Genomic DNA, 22546 nt, shown 5'->3' with positions numbered 1-22546 from the left:
CCCCATTCATTCAGCAGGAGTTTGAGAACACTGAGCATTGGAGCGATATTCCTGGTGCATTCCATGAAAGTGATCCTGAAAGCACAAAGACAGACACAAACAAGATACTAAGGGATCAAATGCCTTATCTATCTCTGTCTCTCTCTATTTTGAGAGAAAATACTCTTTTTCATCTCTTACCCTTTTCATTTCATTTCAAACAGCACACAGTCTTTTCCACATTAAAGTGTTTTCATCTGCAGCCAAATAAAAACATTTTGATATTCAAGGCTTCTTTAGATTCATATCCTTGAAGTCTGGAGAGGCCCATTAAAAGCTGTGAGGTATCCTCCTCATTAAATGTGGCTCTACAGATGAACATAGGTTGTAATAGGTTCTTCTCAGTAAAACTGCTACCATACAAGCATCATATTAGGGTAAAAAACAAATTAAAACCCTCTTAGTCAGAAGCTTATCTAGGCTTGAATTAACAGCCCGCACATCCAACTTCCTGTTTGCTGTGTGCACCCTCGCTGCAAATGTTCAACACCTCATGCTGCTCCTGTAATTGTGTTGAAAAAGGCCATCAGATTCAGAGCACTGTTTCCCATATTTCTGAATTACATTTATAGACTAAGGCACTCCAGGGTACAGCATACGCTTATCTTTCTGCACTTTAAAACATGGCAGGGGTACTGCAGTCCTGGACTAAAGATGCATTAGCAGAGTCATGTGGTGACAAATTGCATAACACCTGCTTTTACTTGGTTTAGCTCTAGTCTGCTATTAGTCCCTTGCTTTTGCGAACAACGCGTCTTCCCGTGGAAGAATAATATAAACCTCAGTCAAGGCAGAGCTGTAAATAAATGCCAGTACATTAAGCTGAAAAAGCTTTAGAGAGTGTCCCTGTCAGAAACCAGGAAGGCCAAAAAGCTTGAAAGCACAGAGTTTACACACCTGAGACTGGTGACCCATCACACCATTGCCTATGTCACTTCACACAGCACCACAGGGCAGAGGTTTGGGTCTACCCCAAGGATAAGGTTGCTCATCTACAAAGGTTAAACCTCATCCATTTGGCTCACAGTCCACATAGACAAACTAGCCTGAAGGAGAAATGGCATATTGTGGGGCCAGGCACCATTGCACTACTGCTCTGAAGGCAGCAGCAGCCATTTAACCCTGCTTGCACAGGTATTTTGGAGCACTCAGCACTGGCTGCTCTTGTTGGAGCACGGTGTAAAGGCACTGTCCTGGGGTCATGGAATGTGGATGGTGTTGCAGGAACCAGCTCATAGTGTGGTCCCAGTCACTCCCTGATCTCACCACTGCACTACAAGACAGGGAAGCTCCTCATCAGCAACGTAGGTCCGTAGAAAACACTGGGACAGCCCCCTTCAGCCACAACTGGTGGGAAACCAAGAAAAGATCGGCTAATTCCCACTTTTTGTGGTAACACTGATGGAAAACTGTATCAAGAATTAGGTCTTTCACTGGTCTGTCCTGCAGCAGGTTAAAGCAGAAAATAGAGCTTGGGCTGCCAGGAAAGAGTAAAACCCAGACTTGTGGGATATGGAGAAGTACTCCAGCTGGAAACTCAGGGGCAACAGTTCCAGGGCTGATGGAAAATATACTGAATAAGCCAGTGGTGTGCATCAAAATTATATTATTACTGTTATATTATCTTGGAAAGAAATTTGAAATAGGGAAGAGCAAGGGAGAATATTTAAACAGTAAGAAGAAAAGTAAGATGATAAGAAAGGCTGAATACAAAATACTTCTTGCTGAAGCAGGCATTTACCCCAGCACCAGGAAAGCACTTATGGTGGTGGCCTAGGACTCCCAGAAATTTAATTGTAGTGTTCATTTGAAACTTGTAACATAAAATGACACCAAAATAAGCATATCTGGTTTTGTTTAGCACAGAATTCCAACTACATTTTCACTTCACAGATATGACACAAGTATATGCAGGTATACAGTTTTCATGCCCCTGAGTCATGGAAACAATGTTGTATTACAAACTGGTGTGACACACATGGTAACAGGAGGCTGGGGCAACTGAGTTTAGGAACATAGAGAAAGCAATGTTCTGTGAGACTTATGTGCAACACAAATACCCCAATGTTACTTGAGAAACTACTCTTAAACCATCTGCAAATCTTAATTAATAGCATGATTCCTGTTGCACTGCTAAGCCTTGCTGATGCTTCCTTGGCATGACCAGTGAGGTGGGGTCTCCTCCAGAGATGATGCTGGGTCCAGCAGATGAGACATGGGAGAACCTCAAGGAAGGCAAAACTCTATACCTGGCTCATACACAGCTTCATTTTATGGTGATAAAATGACCAGGCACAACATCTTCCCTTTTCACCAGCTATAAAACATTGATACTTACAAACCTCCTGTAATTACCAGAAGAGTTAGAAGGCACAATCCAAGTCTGCAAGGAATCTTGTGATTTTCCACAAAGGAAGCTATCAGCAGATTTACTGGTCTGAAAACAGGGAGGGCAGGCATCTCCCTCCCTGCTCCTCCCTGCCTAAGGAGCTCTCCTGCACAGAACACTTTGGGGGGTGCACTGCTGGTTTCAATAAGGTTGTTATGCAAGGAGGGAGAAACAACTTTCTGTTCAAGGCAATGACCTGGAACCCAGAGAACTGTCCTTTAGCTTTAAGACTGCTCCAGATTTCTTACTGACTTCAGCTTAGCTGTTTAATCTTCCTGCACTTTCAGTTATCCCATTAGGAGAATCAGGAGATAACCCTTTTAACTCACATGGGTTTTGTAGGTGCGTTCAAGTTGCTGAAGAGCTCTGATACTAAGATGATTTAGACTATAAAAGCACATAAGTGTATTAGGAATTCTGTAGCTAGCTGATTCCTATTTCTTAACATCCACTAAAACTGGCATATGGAGTTCTTAATCCATAGATAAATTCATTTTAATCCCCAAATCTGTTCAACAGCACTGGTTTGCTTCAAGATCAATGTACACACAGAGAAATCTCACTATGCCAAACTATCTGGATATTACAGGGTTAAGAGAAGCCAGAAAAAAAAAAGAAAATAAATAAAAACAATGGAGAAATAAAACCATTTAATTATAATCATTCATAATTCATCAATGTTTCAGCTGGTGTGTTTAAACTTTTCACAAGTAGATCCTTGCATAAATTCCCACATGCAAAATGTCATTCATGCTAATTTAGCTTTTGCAATTCAGAGGCCAGTTCAGGGACAGTGTACTTCAAAAGTGTAGAGTTAGTTTCAAGCTGAACTATGAACAGAAGAAATGTCTTGAATAAACTAATCATGGGGTCTTTCTATTTACTGTAGCATATCACATCTTAACAAAAGCAGCAAGTATACTGAGGATTGCATACCACAGAGAAAAGAGGATATAAATTACATTGACAAGAATATTATTAGTAAAAAACACCACAATGTAAAGAAACCACATCATGTTAGATATGAAGTGTCCCCTCACAGATCAAACTTCAGACTGAATACAATGAACTTAGTAGAATGAGTATCACTCTTGTAGTATGACTAATGCAATCATCTCATTCATGTGACCTGACAAGAGCTTTCTGTATGTGAGATTTAAGGTGAGAATTTAATAACATCGTTGAGCTAGACCTAATGTCATCTGGAACTTTAAATCTCTCAGATGGAAAGTTATCAGCAGATAAAAACCTTTTGTTGAGTTCAGTTAGTGATTCAGAGGGGTAAATTTGCTGAAATGTCAAGACTGAAATGAAAGGTAGTGTTAACATTCATTCTTTCGCAATAAAGAATGAATTTAGGAGCTCAGGAGGGCTGGTGTGTAGAGCCCTAGATAAAAGCAAATAGCCTGGGCAGATGCTATTTCAAACTTACTCTTCTTCCTCCAAGTTTCACTTTAAAACTTATCAGAAGACAAAACAATACAAAAAAATTCATCTATTTTGCAACTGGGTGTCTTTCAGCTAGATTATTAGCTAATGTCCTTCTAGCTGTCTTAGGCATTTTGGTGCAGAAAAATATCCATGTGGAAATAGTAGAAAACAAAAAATACTTCACGTGGCACCTAAACAAACATTAAATTTTGAAGAATGAGAGAATTTGACTTTTATTTTCTAAGACATTTCTATTGTAAAGGACCATGACTTCTAGTTTTCTTGCAATCTGGATTTGAGAGTGAACCTTCATCAGATTATAAAAAGAAAGAAATTGGGTTTTTAAAGGGGATAAAAACACATCACTGTGTTTCAAAAATTAGCATGGGAGTTTTTGAATGAGTGGATGAGTTGTCTTGCCAGGAGACATTTAATTCTATGTATATAGCCAGCAGCAGCAACAAAGAAAGGAAAAGGAGCCCATGGAAGAGTTAATGATCAGGGGCACAGTTTGGATGACAACACAAAATAAAATTTCTTTTATAGGTGACTTTACAGATTAAATAAATGCAGGGCCTTCATCAAACTTGACATGAGAAAAGCATTTGATGAAATGTCATATGGGAAAATATTTATTAAGCAGGGAAAACAGAGATTCGTGGAAGAAATATAGGTGTACAGATTTTAAATGGAAGTTCTTGGGCAAAATGTAGCTGACCGTGGCTGTAGCTGAAAAATCAGTGTGAACCATTCACATCTCGTATTTTCACATAACAAGTTAAATACAGGACTGAGCTACGACATTTGCTGAGGGATGTCATTGGTAAAGATGAGCATTAGCATACTGTGTGGGAAGTACCTGAGACATTCAAGAAGAGGAGTAGTGGAAATGGAATCAAATTGCCTGGTACAAAAGTGGCATCAGCTTGTACTTACAGACTAGAAACAAGAAGCTTTTCTCTGAGCTGAGAACTCATTAGTCAGTGATGACAGACAGGGAAAAAGGCCTGAGGGTTATTCATGGAAGACAGGATGACTGAGCCATGATGGAAAGTGTAAATGCAGTCCTTGTTGTTATCAGGTAAAAAATGTTTCTGGTAGAAACAGGGAAGTATTAGTGCTGTTATAGAGCTCATAGGTGTCACAGAGGTATCAACTGCAGTACACTTTCAGGCAGCCTTATTTAAACAGAAAAAAATTTGAGCCACCAGCAAGAAATCAGGATAATTAAGGAAATGAACAGCTTCATCTTCCAAAAGGATGAGAACAGAAGTGAAACAAAGGCTTCAGGAGCTATGAATGCTGTCCACAAGCATAGCAGAGAATAAACACCTCCTAGGAAAAGGTGAAGATCTAAAGGATAATACATGCACTGAAAATCATCAAGTTGTCATGATCACAAATTAAGACAGAGGTCAGAAGAGAAGATGGGCAGAAGAGCCCTATTCCAGTGGGAAAGTAGGAAAACAAACTCAAAAAGGAACAAAACCTCCTTCTAGTTTTAGGGTGCAATGTGATTCTCTTCTTGGCATGGTTACATGACCTGAGTACTTGCAAAACACATTTGCCTCAGCCCAGGTAGACCCTTCCAGTTCCATACCTCTATGCACTGCTCTTAAAAATATTTTCCTCCCATTCCCTCTTTCACATTCCCAACTCAAATATCAGTAGTTGGACTTAGCTGGTGTTTTGAAATCTGTGGATGCTTAAGAGCTCAAAAAGGATTTTTTTTCCCTTTATATGCAGCTTTTTCAGCCCTTCTTTCTGAACCAGCTGAATTATAAATACTGCTATGAGTACCTGAAGTAACCTAATAAAGTTGTGGTATAAATCTTACAGGTGAAAGTCAGACTTTAATCCTACTAAATAATATGCTTGTCACCAGAAAATAAAACACCGTAGCAGGAATGGATGTACTTTGGCTCTAAAAAACAAACAAACAAACAGACAAAAAAAGCTTGTTACAAATTATTCAACTCATGACAGTCAATATATCACCTGATTATAGCGATTCTACAAAGATTTATCTTACATAATCTTCTGTGATGTTACATATACTGAATCTTCTAATGTATGAGTATTAATCTAAGCAGATAATGGCTGTGAAGCTGTTTATGAGTGGCTTGGAAGATACCGTTAGAAGAGTTTGATATTTTTTAAAACCTTTCAATGAAGGCGGGACTTGGTCTTATATTATTATTGCTTGCAATGATCATGTAGCTTTCTTTACCCAATACTACTGCACAAGGCTTCTTTTTCAGTCTGAATGACTGCCAGAAAGGCCTTTAGTATTATGGATCACCCTGGCAGTAAATTGCTTTCATTTTCTTTGACACTTCTGAAGCAAGAAATAATTCCTCAATTTTTTTGGCACCAAGAATACTCTGACTCAGAGGAGTAGCAGTGAGAGCTGGTTGTATCCTGGATGGACACTTTAAACATCAGCACTGAAAAAACTCAGACCTTTTTTCTCAAGCAGGATACTCGCATTGGCCATGAACCCACTCATTCTCAGATGAATAATGAAATATATGTAAGTGAAAAATATTCCCCATTGCTGACTGTGTTTTGGGTGCAATAGATAACAGAATAGAAAAACCACAGATGAAGCAAAATCTTAAAACACAGATCTCAGATTTCAAAAGATAGCAGAGGAAGAAGAAATGTGAGACAAGGCAGAGATTTTTCACCAGAAGAAACCATGCTAAAGCTGGCAGAGACACACCAGCACAGAATTTGAGTGGGAGGAGCTTCCCATCCAAAACTGTCCATTCCCATAAACTGCATGCAACCAGTCCCTCAACAAGATCACCCCTGACTCCCCACAGCCCATCCCGGAAAAGAAAAGTGAGGACTTAAAGTAGCCAAGAAACATGTTCAAAGGACTCTAATGTCTCTTCAGCATTGCTTTGTCCATCTTGTCCAGTTTTGATTCCTCTTTGGTGTAAATGTGGCTGAATTTTAACCCTTGGTTAAGTATGACTCTGTTCAATAAAGTTAAAGCTATTTTCTATGCAGAAGTCACTCCAGGACATCATAGAACAGTTTTGGTTGGAAGGACCTTTATAGGTCACCTAGTCAACCAGAACACCATCAAGAACAGGATATATGATCAAAGATTAACTTACAATCTCAGATAAATGTAGTAAGAATTTATAAAATTATGAGGGAGAATGATATTTAAGGGACCTCATGAAGTTTTTCCCTCAATTTTTATCCCCTGCAGTTGTAAAACACTCAGCCAACAATGCAAACTGTGTGTTAGTTTTTTGTTTTTGTCAGATTGAACCTCCCACTTAAATGCAGAAGGGCAGATTCCTGGGTACGTCCAGAACTTCAGGCAGGCCCTAGTATCCCAGATAAGCAGAGATTTGTACCAGGCCATGTCTCCTTGTAGAAGCAAGAATTAATGACCTGTTTTTTAACCTAGACCTGCCAATCAGATGATCATGCTGTAAACCATAACTACAGTCAAGGGGACTCAGATTCTGACATAGTTTAAAGGGTGGCTTGTCCACTCTAGGAAGACCAGTGCAAAGCCTTATTGGATATTTGAAAAAGAATAAAGGTCATCTACTGCTGGATTCCTGGAGTAGTGACAGAGGTTTTGCTGAGAGACAGTTGGCCTGAAACTCTTCTTCTACCCCACCAAAAATATGAAACCAAAACCAGCCCTTCCGCTACAGTTCTTTCAGTTTATGCCTCAAACTGGGGGTCAAATGGAGTAGTACTCTGCTGATCCTAAAATGATCTCTACCTTTTCCCAGCCTCCCTGTTCTTCTGCTCCTGCATTTTGCTTCAGTTGGATAGGAGCCAACCAAGAGGTGCAGAACAAAGAGAGGGAAATAATCACAGAGAAATAAACCCCATTTTTCAGCTTAATATGCTGATGTATTTGACAATGCATTCAATTTTTAGAAGTAAAAATGCACTCTCTGAATGCAGCTTCCCAGTAGCTGGCCTTTCTTTTGATTTGTCAACCTATTGAGAAGGCAGACATCAAAACCTTTAACCACTTTTTTCTGTAACTGTACTGAACCCTTAATCAATTCAATTTTTAATAGCTGTTTAATGTCCCAACAGCAGTGATTTTATTAGCTAGTTTCCAAATTTCTCCACTGACTACCAAATCAACTAATAAGAGTTTTCAGTCATGTATGTAAAGAAACTATAAATGAGTACTTATTTCACAAATGCAATCCCATAATATATTGGGCACTTCTGTTCTGATCCAACAAGGCTTAGATCAATGTCCTTCATTTCAAATATACTTCCCTCAATTGAGTAATGCTTTCTAAAAAGGGGGGATAATTAATGTACTTAAAGTTATGTGCATTGTTAAGCTCTTTCCCACGACAGGTGCTGTGCTCAGGTGCACTTGGACAGGATCCAGATACTTGGAGCTACTAGACTGGAAGTGTATCAGACAGTTAAAAACCTCTTTTCCTGTGAATCATAGCAGAAGTTCCTCATTGGGGTTCAAAGCCTGATAATCACTGCAGCTATTTAATGATCTTGTCAACAGTATCCATATTTTAAAGATTCCTTTCTCATTTCTGAGATACTCAGAATGGGAAATTGGGCTCCTCTTATTTATTATTTCCAGTGATCTTTTTAGATAATCTTTACACAGAATTTTGTAAGCTCCTCTAATTAGACCAGACGCATTTCAAGCCATGCAATGTTGCTCTGTTGCTGGAGTAGATGTAGAAAGAAATTACTATCCAGATTTAAATGTTATGTGGCTATTGCTGACTTAAACAGGAATGATTGTTTTAGTGGGATCTTGAGCCAGAAATCTAATTTTCTATCTGCTTTTATGACACAGCAAAATGAGCAGTCATGAGGTAAACCTATGACAGGTTAGAAATGAGAAATTTTAAGGGCTATTAAACTTTTTTTTTAAATGTTCCCAGAGGACTGGCATAAACTTACCTAGTGCCTCTACTTCTGTAATGGTGATATAGTGGGAGATTTCACAGTGTTTAGTGGTTTATTCAGTGAACTCCTACATCATGGTAGTAACCTTGGCTGATATAAAAACCAGGAGAGTTATCATAGCATCTGCAAACCTGAAGCAGAGTTTCAGATTGATTTGTACTTGTTATATTTTTCATTAACCTTTTTTTATAATGTTGTTTTGCTCTAAGTTTTTTCGTTGTTCATTTCTGGTGGTCATCCTTCATTTAAGAAAGGACTGTTATTTTCAAATTTATTGGACAAAAAGTAGAGTTTGAAAGAGAGGCTAGACAACTTTATTCCTGATCTATGGGTAAAATAAGAGCCATCCAAAGCAGTATTCATGTACCCAACACATGCCATCCACGTGAATGTATTCAGGTGAAAAAATAAAATGTTGAAGGTTGCAGTTATTGACAGTCAGTCTGCTCAAATACAAGACAATGGATGGAAATGAGCATGGCCAGGTCATACTTAGCACTCATACACAAGTTTGGTTTTGCCCCACAGAATGAAAAGATCCAAAGAAAAGAATAAGCCCATGCTAAAAATTAAGCAGATGGAAAATACCTGTACCAGGCAGTAAGAGAAACATTCTAATCATCACGGCTTTAAATTAACTTTTGGGCAGGACCTTTACGCATAACTTTTGCCCCGAATGACACGTATAATTGTTGTCGACAATATAAAATTTATTCTAGATTTATACCAAGGTTACTGAGAGCAGAGGCCATTCTTTTAATATGAAATGGGTCCCCTGAGAGACATTGACCCGTAGCAGAGATTGAGAATTTGTGTTGCATAAGATGCCATGACACTGAGATCAGAAAGTGTCCTGTTGGCACTCTGAGAGAAAAGCAGGCATGGAAGTATTCAGATTTCAGTTTAGTGTCTGATGCATCTGGCCCTGGAGAAAAAGTTGGGTTCTGAGCATCAAGAAAACTGTACATGTCTTTGCCTTTCTGACCCAGGTTCTGCCCCACCATCACTACCCAGTAAAAACACCTGTATCAACACAGGTCTCATATCTGACCACCTTTTACAAGGACCAGCGATGAAAATAATATCTGAGCTCTCATACACAATTTCACAGATGCTGCAAGCTTCTTGGGAGAAAACCTGGAAATGTTTCTCAGCCATATATCTTTGCAGAGGGTGCAAAATGTGGAACTGATTTGGTAAACTCCTTGAGTTTTGGAAATGGGTAAAAAGAATTAGCTGTGCCCTTATAAGTAGTAGCAGCCATCTCCTGTTTTATTTCAGTACAGATCCTGGCTCTAATGTACGCCTCTGCAGCAGCCCAAAGGAGCCATAAAGCCACACTTCTTGACAGGCAAGAGATTCTCCTTGCACAGGGAATTCATGCACTGCAAAGTCAGAAGCACCAACTCAGTATTGTTCTTCCTCCCTGCGGAGGTGATGTAGGCAAATGTCAGCAGCAGCTCACAATTGCAGATCTCCAGCTGCTGGAGCAGCTGTTTGGAGCCAGTGTTGACCTCTAAAATATTAAAATAATCTTAAGGCTTCTTTGAATCATTCCAAGAACTAAACCAGCTGGCTTAATATTGCACACTTGCCCCTCTCAGACCTACTGTCAGGATTTCTTTTCCACAACTCAAATCATTCCTCACATAGAAAGAAAGCCATGGGTGCACATTATCTTCTCCTGAAGACAGAGCTAAAAGGCTGCTGAATATGTCCAATCCTGGATTTGAGGGGGAGCAAGAAGAAAGATTACGCAGGTGCTGCTACCAGCGTATTTTCTTGCTTCATGAGTTGGTCTTTGGTAAATGACTGATAGTGCTTCATACACTTTAACCAACTGCTGCCCTCTTTTAATGCCACATGTACCCAAATCCTTTCCTTCTGCCAATCAAACTTCAAGTGTGCCTTCCAAAGTTTGTCTCAAAGTAAAATCCATCAATTTTACCACACTGATACAGAAATCCATCCAGCAGAGCTCTCCTGATCAGCAGGAGGGGAACAAGATATTCCCTGGAATAAAGCTCTGCATTAGAAAACTTTCCCTAACAGGGAAGCATAGTGGGGTTGCTACAGCATGTAATTAGAAGTCAAAGGACGAAAGCTTAAATTAAAAAAAAAGCTATTTGACTGAGTTATTAACTTCATTAGGTATTAATTTGCAATATATACCAACTCATCACCATCACAGGGATGTCGAGAAGCTTAATCAGTGAATATACCTGAAGCACTGTAAAATGTTGAAAAGCTGAATACTTGGCTTTATGGAGATGACCATTTTAGTAAACACTGATATAATTGACATAGGGCTGGTAAATTTTGAGCTAAAAGAAGAAAATGAACCTGTGGTGGGACTTAAACACTTTCCTCTCTCCATAGATGGGAGAAGTTTACTTGGAGCACAAGAGCAAAATGTGCTCTGTTTCTGGACAATTCTGTTATTTAAACTATTTTTTTTAATAGCCTTAAACATATATCTGGGTATCATCAAACAAAATTTATGAGCAGTTGGGCCCTGGATTCTTCTCCAAGAACTGAGAAAAGAATTTTCATCTTCTACTGAAAGCCTTCCCTAATTTGTCAAAAGAATTAAAGAAGGAAAAGAAAGTCCTCAGAAAAAGGATGAAAGTTACAGCAGCAAAAACCATATTCACTAGAACTAAACCTGTCACCTGGTAACACATTATAATCACTGGAAGCAACACAGACTTCTATTTCCCCTTTATAAAAGCCAAGTTTCATTTAATGAGCCTTTTAAGGCCAACTGTGCGCAGTTTTGGGCACCATGTTATAAAAATAGGAACTAAGCTATTAGAGGGCATCCCAAGGAGGGCCATGAGGATGGTGAAGGGCCTTGAGGGGAAGCCATATGAGGAGCTGAGGTCACTTGGTCTGTTCAGCCTGGAGGAGACCGAGGGGAGATCTTGTAGCAGATTACAATTTGCCTTGTGAGGGGAGGTGAAGAGGCAGGTACTAATCTCCTCACTCTCACAACCAGTGACAGGACGTGAGGGAATAGGATGAAGCTGAGTCAGGGGAGGTTTAGGTTGTATATCAGGAAAAGGTTCCTCCCCAGGCGAGTGGCTGGGCATTGGGACAGGCTCCCCAGGGAAGTGGTCACAGCATCAGGCTTGACAGAGTTCAAGAAGCCTTTGAACAATGCTCTCAGGTACATGGTGTCACTCATGGGCAGGACCAGGAATTATACTCAATGATCCTTGAGGATGCCTTCCAACTCAATATGTTCTCTGATTCTATGATAACTTAAAGCCAATATGAAGAACAGAATCTCGTCATTGTTGAGGGGTGAAGGAACCTCTGAAGATCATCTAGTCTAATCCCCCTTTTCAATCAAGGTCAGCTACAGAAGGATGCCCACGACCATGTCTAGTCTGGTTTTTAATACCTCCAGGGATGGAGACTCCACAACCTCTCTGAGCAACCTGTGCCAGTGCCCACAGAGAAAAATTTATGCTTAGATGAAACCTCTTGTAACTCAACCAGTTCCCATTATCTCTTGTCCTGTCATAAGGTACTATTTGGATAGTCTGGCTCTCCCTTACTCCTCCCTCAGGTATTAAGGCACACACTGAAGAGATCCCGCTAAATCTTGTCTTCCAAGACTGAACAACCCCAGCTCTCCCAGTTTCTTCATATATGAGGGATGCCCCAACTCCTTAATCATCTCTATGGTCTTTTATTGACCCTATTCTAGTGTGGCCATGTCTCTCATGCACCAGGGAGCCTAGGAGTGGACCCTTCTCCAGGTGTGGGCTTACTAGTGCTGAACAGAGACAGAAAAGTTTACATTTATCAAATCCTCAGTAAGTATATTTAAGCAAGCACATAATCCTTCCATATTCTCTACACAATGACCTGATGGCACCTGAGTACACAGAACCACCATGGCTGCTTACCTTGGTTTCTACATCCACAGGACACAAGTCCCATGAAAATGCTGCACCATCAGAGCATTGGAAGGAACAGCCCAGCGGGAGTGGAGGCTGCAGAAGGAGGAACAGATGCAGCAAACTGCAGCCACATGTAAAACAGCTTCTTAAACACACCTCTCCTGCTTTCCTTTTTAGGAGTCAGCAAACACAGTGGTTTAAAAAAATCCCCAGAAGTGAGCAATTTCATCTCAGGTCTGTCACAAAATAATGTAAACTGGAAGCCCTAATTTTCCCGTAACCACAATACATACCCAGAAGAGTTTAATAAAGAGATTCATGTCTGTTATAAGGCAAAAGTTTGATAGTACATTTTCAGGGGAATTAAAATGTTCATCATTATTGTGAAGAAATAGTGAGATTAATCATGAATTGCTGAAGTAGAAACCCAACTGATACTACAGCCCTCTGTATCACTTGTTACACAAACATATGAAGGCCAGCCTCAAAGAACTTGCAAACTAAACAAAGCAAAGGGAAAGAGCATTACACAGTTTGGAAAGATTAACTGTTTCCATCCATTGAGTTCAACAAAGACTCAAACTTTCCAAAGTGTCTGAACTCTCCCTGTGTTCAGACCCAAAAAATCTATACCTCATGAGACAAGTTTATATAGAAAACTTATAGAAAAGGCTGCACCTTATGGTCATAACATAGTTGGGTTAGCTGTGGAAAATCCTCTTCTATTTTGCAGCTTTGCATGGCATCATGCATGTCCTTCAGGGCAAAAATTGATGCAAGGACTGGAAAATCACTTGGCCCGTGAATGGACTTAATGGGATGTAAGCTGTATCATCTGGAAGCACATCTAGCATGCTTGGAAAGGAGTAGGCACTTGAGGGCTTTATAGCATGTTTATACAGGCTCACACACTAAGACAAAGGTCATCGTCTATTTTGGAGTGTGTGACTTCTTAAGACCAAATATCCTTCACTAATCAGTAAGTAAATAGCAAGGAACAATGAAGTCCTAACTTGAAAGGCCTGAAGAGGGAGGAGTAAGGGAAAAAGGGGCTGAGCAGGTTAGTGAATAAAATTTTCACCTTACAGAAATACCACCAGTTTCAGGAGCAACTGGTATGGACTAGAGAAAATGACCTGCAAATAAATCAGAAAATCCTTGATTTCAAAATCTCTGTAACCGGCAAATCAGAATTAAGGTCATTGTATTTCACTGACAGGTAAAAAAAAAAAAAAAAAAAAAAAAAAAAAAAAAAAAAAAGAAAGAAAGAAAGAAAGAAATTCTGTTACAGTCACAGTGTCGAAACAAGTATCTGTATGATCAAGCAGATACTTGTTCAGTGAGGTATTGTAGAGGTGTACACACACTTGCAACTTTAAACAAAAATTGTTCTAAAACTGGAGACAATCTGTTGCCCTAATTGCAACATAGACAAAAATCTTGGTCAGAGGGAAAAGTGCTGATTTCATCTTTTTCTTTTTCCACAAACAGAACCTGTGTTCTGAGTACAAACACACTGAATTAAAAGAATCAGTAGCATCTTTAGACAGAATCAGGCCTATGTCTGGATGCTATTATTTTTCCTTTACATCCTAATACTTATTTACAAACATAAAAAGAGTGTTGAATAAAATATTGTACTTGTATTGCAGCTAGGAATAATTATAGTATCCTTTGCTGAGACTAGATAATTTCTCACTCCTGGTAACACGGACTATTTTTTTACAAAATAAAAGTATTTGTGGAAAGAGCCCATCACTGACATTTATTTAACCACTTCACAGAATCAATGGCTTATTGTTGTTATAGTCACAGCCTCAACAAAGATGCAAATGTAAATGGAGTATGTTAAACCAAAAATAAGCTTCCTCAATAAAGAATCGATGTGCAAAACATGACAGAAATTACGCCTTTACTATAACATCAGACTTCTGTAAGACATCCACAGAGAGGTAGATGTTTAAGAGGTAGACTTTTAAGAGGGACCTTTAGGAATGTATGTCAAGAAAACACATGCCTTGAAGACTTGTTCAACAAGGTGCACTCCTTTATGTTTATATGACCAGCAACTGCAGAGTTTGACCCCAAAGCTAAAGTTCAAGCTACTTACTTCCACAGCATCAGCTGATATAAAGCTGCATCCCACACAGGTGTAAAATTAGCAGTCAGTGACAATACACCATGGACTTCACAACCAAAAGGGCATCACATCTTTCCCTGGTGAGAATCATGAGGCAATATGTGCTCTACCAGGATATCTTCCCCTTTTTTCCATCACATAGATCAGTTTTTCCATTTTGTATTCAATTATCTTTTATGCCACATGTCATTCAAACAATTGGTTTAGCCAAAAAGTTAAAGGCGCTCCAAATGGTAGACAGCTCCTCTGTCAAGGCAAAGGGCCATTCTTCCATTGCAGTCCTCAAGGGCAAGATTCCTTTAACTCTGTTCAAACTTGGGCTCATATTTGTGCAATAACTAACAGGAGCAAAGGTGTCACCACCACCTTCTGTGTCAGGTGTGAAAGTAACAATTAAAAATAAGGTACAAGAGGAAAAATAAAAGAAGAATGCTAATGAACTAGTTCTGAACTAGCTATCACCACTCTGGACAGAGATGTTAGAATTATAATCAACAGCATCGTGAACATGGAGCTTGGTGATCAGTAGTTGTCAAAAAAAAAGCAACAAGAATGTTAGGAATTATTAGGAAAGAAAAGAAATAGAGAACAAAACAAAAATTATCATTATGCCCAAGTCTTAATTCCTGTGTTCAATTAAGAGCCACTCATCTCAGAAAAAAACATCTAGAAGAGCCAGAAGAGACACAAAGAAACATAATAAAGGTGCAAATTTTAGCACAGCGTCCAAACAAGGAATTAATGTATTGCAATTCCTCAGCCTGAAAAAAACAGAGATCATGAAGATGGAGATTAAGAGGCATTGGAAAACCACAAAAGGCATAAAAAAAAAAAAAAAACAAGAAAAAATTCTTCTCTTCTTTTTTTTTTTTTTTTTCCCCCAATACAAGAACTAGTAGGTACCAAAGAAAGTTTTCAGAATGCACATTCAAAACAAAGAATGCACAGCTCAGCTGTAGAATTTGTAAAAAAACCTGTGGAATGCTAAAATGCACATCTATAAAAAACTCCTCAGAAAAAATTTTGTGGAGGGAAAATAAATTAATTAGTAAATCCATCAAAGGCTCTTAAACATCAAGACAGCATGCCAAGCTGAGGACCTCAAACCACTAGAGGCTGTAAGAGTTTACCAGCAAGGACAACTAAATACTTGCCCTGCACTTCAATGGCTGGCATATCCTGTATGTCTGCCCAGTGCAAGATACTGCGCCACATGGTCCAATGCAGTCACGATAATGATCAGTTAAACCTCCTTCAAAGAGAAGCCATGAGAGGAAAGCAGAGACTTCTTGCAGGTTAAAGGGTCTGCAAGGACAGCATTAAACTCCATGCTTCATTCTAAGCGCTTTCTTAAATTTAGTTAAACTAAGGCACAAGCAAAAATCCTTTCTTGGACTGAGGTGTTTTCTGGGATTGGAGGTCTTGTTATTACTATTTGTATCAATGCTTTTGCACAGTTGTCTTCACTCTCTGTTATCATTTTCCTAGGTTTAAAAAAAGCAAAATGCATGCAGCGTTGCAACTATTCACTAAGTGCAGACTTCTGTCACTTAATTACATCAAAGCTTTGTCGTCAAAGTTGATTATAGCTCCCCTGTACTGCAGGGAAGTTTGTCAACCAAAGATCATCTACAAGGAACAAAATATCTTTATCCAGAGTTTCTAATATTCACTTATAATATAATACGTTTTTTTTTTTTGCTGTGACACTCAAATTGATCAGATGAAAAACCTCCCAAAGCATTTTCTCTAAAAAATAAATTATTTATAACTGTCAGTGAGTTTCAGGTACACTTTGATTTTAAAAGTTTAGTGACCATGCTCCATTCAAAAGATACGGAGCAAGAAAAAATAAAGACCTAAAGGAATTTGCTAATGACTAAGACTCTGGTCATGTTTTTCAGATTTAATAACACATCTTATAGCCTTTTGGACTAATCAAATGAAAGTAAGGGATTTATGTTCCAGTGTGCTGTAAGAAGAGGGCTTAGAAGACTCCCAAAGTAATTTCGTTTGACATTCAAAGCTATTTGATTGCAGTTTCTGAACATTTCTACCACATTTGTATTCAGCATGGGGTAATCTGAATTTTGTCATCTTTTGAGTCTGACTAATACATGGTATGGTCTCTTTTTTCTTTTTTTTTCTTTTTTTTTTTTCCTGTTCTGCAGTGCTGATTGCTTACATATCACTAAGGCAAAAACACTGTGAGGACATTCAAAATTGCTAACATTAGAAAAATCCCAGCATCATCAGCATATGGGGGTTACTGTATAGTATTTAGGGATCTGAAATTTAAGGAGAAAAAAGGAAGAATTATTGTATATTAATGGTAAGCAGTTTTCTGCCACTGTAAATTTTACAAGGACAGTGCAAAAGCTTCTTCTAATATACTTTCAGAGGACAAAATGCTGATCCAAAAACCTTCGTGATATTTTATTATTCTAATGATTTTATTTTTACTAATATGATATGGCACAGGTGACACAAAAGCAACTTTAACCCTCTTCATATTCATCTTGCTCTTCCACCTTACTTTTCAATCATCCTATAGGTACTGTACACACAGTGCATTCTGCTTTATTATTTGGCTGCAGAGAAAACTAGCATTTTCAGCAATTTCTCATGGCTAAAGGACTGGACACTTTTGCAGCATGGTCACAGGGTGAGACAACCAGTTGTTGCCTGAACACATGATGTAACAAATCCAAGAGTCTGCCCAAATATTCAAAAATACTGAACCCACTGAACCATGAAGCATGTCAGATTTCCAACCATCACTCCAATTTTGACAGGACAGGGACTTTTTTGCTTTCTAGAAAAAGCACCATTTGTAGTTAAGTGGATGTTCCAGTTCACATGTCAGCTATTTTTGCACTCAGGATTTCTCTCTTGCCTTTGTTCCAGAGCTGCCCTAAAAGTTGTTAAGGCAATAAAAGCTCTTTTGTTCAAAATCTATACAGGTATTTCATGAAAAATGCTCTCATCTTCTTACCACAACTGCTGCTAGCCCTTCTGATGGCAACTGAACTAGGACCACTGTGAGTGCAGGGCATAGCACTGGATTTGTCCACGGCTGGGTAACACAGTTCTTGCAAATGAGTACCATCCAACTCTGACTTGCTTTGAAAACAAAACAAAAATCTCAAGGAAGAAGACCTCCTTGTTCTACTGATAGGGAGGAAGGTAAGTGAAAGCTTAAAAAAAAGGGGAGGGAAATAAATACTGGCTTCTGCTTATTCACTGGTACAGTCTTTTTAATGCTGCTGGTCGCTCAGTTGGATGGGGGAGTGAACCACAGAATGAAATACCATGGTGGAAAGAATCTCAAGGATTATCTGAACCAACCCACCGGCAGAAGCACAGTGGTTCTAGTATGGCCTGCTAAACCCAGCTCTCAGCTATCACAGGCTTCAGGAAGCTGAAGTGCCTAGCTATCAGCTGTTCTGGAGGTCTCAGAACAGATGTGTTCATACAGGTCTCATTTGTTTCTGTGCTGCCTCTCTCTCATCCTCCATCTAAAATTCAGCAGCACGTGGATTACTGAGCAATGTTTCTAGCAAGATTCCTGTATCAGCCCGCGAAGGGATGCTCTCTGCACACTGCTGCCAGCCAATATCCTGCAGGAGCATAAACAAGAGCTTCTTCATGAAGGTCAAAAACAGAGCCAGGAAAAGCCTGCTCTTCATTTTTATTAACTAGCCCCTCAGAAAAGAGAGGCACAGACCTCTGAGCTGGCAGTCAGTGAGAGAGAAGGTCATAAACTCACTTTTATACAGGCTTTTGAGGATTTGGGAAGGCCAGGCTGGTGTTTCTCACGTTGCAGAAGCAGTAGCTCAGGATGCTCTGTCATGCAAGCAAGCAAACAAAATAGCTTTTAATAAATGGGGTAGGTCAATGCTTTTGTTACCACTCCTGTACCTGACTATTGTCCTGAACCAAAAGCAATTAAAACAGGGATTATACTTTGACAGCTGCATTTGTGGTGATATGTATGCATAGCAGAACTCTGCCATGCTTTGAGAAGCTGATCTATTTTTTAGCACCTTGTTATAATTAGAACCAAATGATTTACAATAAATTATTTATTTGATTAATTTCATCCTTTATTCTTTTCTATCAATGAATTGTCCACAGACAGAATGTTGAATTCTTGAATTCATTTTTAATTTAAATAATATATTTGATGATTAACTCCAGGTCTGTAAGTTATTCATCATTTGCTAATAATCACAATTCAGAATTTGTCCAGTGGCATGCTATTTTCTGAGGCTCAGAGGACATAGGGACTCTTTCCTCCTCCCTCTTTGGAACAATATGCATGGTACAATATTATGTACACTTCTTAAATTTTATTATTACATATACAGTCTTAGATTGTCTTATTGTTAAAAACTGAATCAAAAAAAACCCCAAACAAACAACAAAAAAAACCCCCACCCACTGGTGCTAAGCTTTACTGTTTAATCCTAATGTGATTTTGAAGAAAAATAAAATAGGAAATCAGAACAGAATGAAAATTGCTTCCAGATATTCAAAAAATAAATTCTGGAACTTGAGAAAAATTATTATAACAGGCTACACAATGATTTTGAGAAGTGGACATTTCTATGCAATTCTTCAAGCCAGATATTTTTGGTGTTTCTTTTCCTTACAACCCATAATCCAGTCCTGTCTTTTAGTTGGCACAATAGACAGTTTCTAAGTGGCTTCTGAAAACAAAGACAAAAGCAGTTACAAACACAGAAATTCAACTTAGTCATGGAGGATGTATGATGTTACATCACCTCATGGTAAAAATACCTCCTCTGTCACATCTCATACAAACTAAATCACCACACCACAAAAATCTGTATCCTAACTTTTATCCCAAGGTACAAATGTATTTATAATGTGAACAATTTATTTGGTGATAATTTAATGCTCTGCAGAGATTCATTACTTGCAAGTATTCACATGTTGCCATGGTGCAATATGGCACACTTTCCATGAGGTACGGGCCTCCAAGCCTTCCTCTTTACCTTTCACATACAGCACTCATAGTTACAACACTCACATTTAGATGACTGTTAGTACAGCACCCTGTTTGTCTTACCAGGTAAAGAAGTTTTTAAGCCTGAGGCTATTTTTAATCTTCTGGATGTTTTTAAGCCTTGAGAAAGGATGCTCTGTTAATTTCACATTTTAGTCAGCAGGAGTGAAGGCAGACAATGTAATAAGTACACAGCCGATTGCACACATAAAGACTTGTAAACTTGTCTGTAAATTCTGCCACAAATTATTAACAAGCATCTGCAATGTTCTTACTGGGGAAAAAAATCCTACTTACATAACAGTCCATCACGATAGACGCTGAGTGTTCATACAGATGTATTTTTAGCCGGTTCCTATGGAAACGTGACTTATGTGATCACATATTATATATGTTCCTCAATAACTTTTGACCCTACCAGATAATTTCAGCTACCTCTGACAGAATGATGGACTCCTTCACTTTGGGGAACTGGATCAGCTCAGCCTACATTAGCCACCTGAGAGTCTACTGAGTGAGGGTATAGAATAAGGTGGGGAAATAAGATGGCACATACTCCAGTCACAGAAATGTTATTCAGAGCTCATGAATTACGGTGAAACACAAATCCACGGGAAACATAGGTCCAGATGCTTATAGAAATTCTTGTCTGAAAAGTACTGGATATTCCACTGGCCCAGAATTAGTTCAAATCTTGAACAAGAAAGATGACCATAACATGTTTTTTTTCAGTTAAAGCATATAATGAGGAAAGCTTAAATCTGCTCTTGCCTTTGACATAAAGCTCAAATGGCTCTGTGATTCTAAAAATATCAACCCCAGATGCAAAGCTGCTGAGGATGTCTGACTCCTGAACCTGCAAGTACAAATGTAGACGCTTTACTTCAAGGCTTGCATGAATGTCCTTTTTAAGTAGGTTGAGAGAGACCTGGTGCTTATAATCTCCTAAAGAACCCTTCTTCATATTCCTTAAAATCTATTCATGGCCTGGATGTTGTGTAAGTCCTCCTCACTGAGCCCATCAGCTTCAGTTGCTTTTTCCCTACACAGTCCTTGTCTTTCCAATCTCAGGAGGATAAGCAGAGCAGGAAACAGTTCAGTCACAACAGCCACCTTTAGGAGAACATGCAGCCTGGATTATGAATGCTGTTTCCTCCAGTGGGTGACACCAAGCAGAGCCCACAAGGAAATCCAGGAAAAGCAAACTTCTACTTGTTCTTCTTTCCTGCCTCAGTTTTCCTGGTGGATCAGTATAGAAGGTATGTAATGACAAGTGTTCCTTCTGCCTGCTGTAGGAATACTTTCCCACACCCAGCAAGTATTTTCCACGTAGGGAAAAGTTTAAGACTCACCCCTTGCATTTCTTATAAGGAAAAGAACCCAGAAACTTCTTTGCTCTTCTGATAAAGACTGGCTCAGTACCAAGAGATAACCACCTCTTGGACCTTGTCACCATTCTTCAAACTATGTATCTCTTTCTATTGGCTTCAAGCCAGATTGTCCCTCCTAAGACATTCAGTATTTAGAAAGAAGCACAAAAGGAAGTAAAGGCTTTTTGGAGTGTTCTAGCAGGGTGTCAGAAGTTTTCTCAGACGCCTGCACGCAGCTTATCATTTGTTTTCTGTAACATTTGTTATTTTGTTGTTTTTCCTTAATAAACCTTTTGCTTTACAAAACACCTCTGAAGAGCAGTCTCGCTAATCAATTTTAGCCACTTCTCTGCAAAGGCTGGACCCTCAGAGACTGATACATGGTTTATAAGACCCTGACCATGCACTAATCTGTATCAGCCTGCTTACTCTTCCACTGTTTCAAAGTGAATTCCAGACATAACTCTGAAAGATGGTTCCCTGTATACCCTGACAGAAAGATGCAGATTCCTGAAGAACTGGAGCAGGTCCCTGGTTCCACCTTGCTCCCATGTGCTGTACACCACATGCAAACCGCCTCGTCCTCCTCCCATGTGACCAGTGCTCAAATGCACTGGGTCTTTAATCACTTTCCAAACAATAGTCAGTTCCAGGACCCCAATTCTCTGCAGAATTCAAGCATCAAATTAATTTGTACATCACATAGTGCCGATTTTACATTTTCACCCTGCTTATCCTCACTATGGCTGTGTCCATAAATCACTACCCATGGAAGCTTCAACAAACTGCAAGTAACTTCTGCTTTCAGCAGTTTTTATGTGTGTTGTTATTCTAGTGCATGTTATTTCAGCAATGCTCAGCAAAATCAAGCATGCTTTTTTAATGTATATTGTCACACTAATAAGAGATATTAAGATTCCATGCACAAGAATAGGAGTAGTAATAACAAAGGAAATTTCTCCAGCACTGCATTTAATTTAAAAGTGCTGAGATAAGTACCTAAACTCTTCTGGACACTCTAGGAGTTGGTATCTTGCTTTGTGGGTGTATACACATGTCTGTCTGCTTCTGTGCATCTCTCACACCTGCAGCTCATAATCATACGTAGTTTCAAATGAGTTGAGAAAATGAAAATTGCCTTCAAATGGAAGGAAAATGCATTTGACATACCTCTTGTCCCAGCACTTGCGAGACTCGCTATAATTACTGCTGTGAGCTTGCAGGCAGATGGCAAACGAGGCAGCACCTTGAATTCAGTCAGCAGGATGCTGCAGAATTGCTCTCACTAACATT

General features: G+C 39.1%; 1 long non-coding RNA gene across 1 annotated transcript in view; it reads right to left on the bottom strand.

Annotated features, from left to right (window-relative positions):
• Nucleotides 1-262: 262 nt before the first annotated feature.
• LOC136294116 (uncharacterized) overlaps nt 263-22546 on the bottom strand; it is a 42168-nt gene continuing 19884 nt past the window's right edge. Inside the window, exon 4 of the long non-coding RNA XR_010722316.1 lies at nt 263-347. This is a non-coding gene — a long non-coding RNA (uncharacterized lncRNA). The remainder of the gene's footprint in view (nt 348-22546) is intronic.

Source organism: Chamaea fasciata, unplaced genomic scaffold, assembly GCF_029207755.1.
Source record: "Chamaea fasciata isolate MVZ Bird 193981 ecotype frontalis unplaced genomic scaffold, bChaFas1.0.hap1 SCAF_1, whole genome shotgun sequence".
Lineage (NCBI taxonomy): Eukaryota > Metazoa > Chordata > Aves > Passeriformes > Sylviidae > Chamaea > Chamaea fasciata.
The sequence above is the reverse complement of the archived record's forward strand: the minus strand, read 5'-3'. Positions and strand labels throughout refer to the sequence as shown.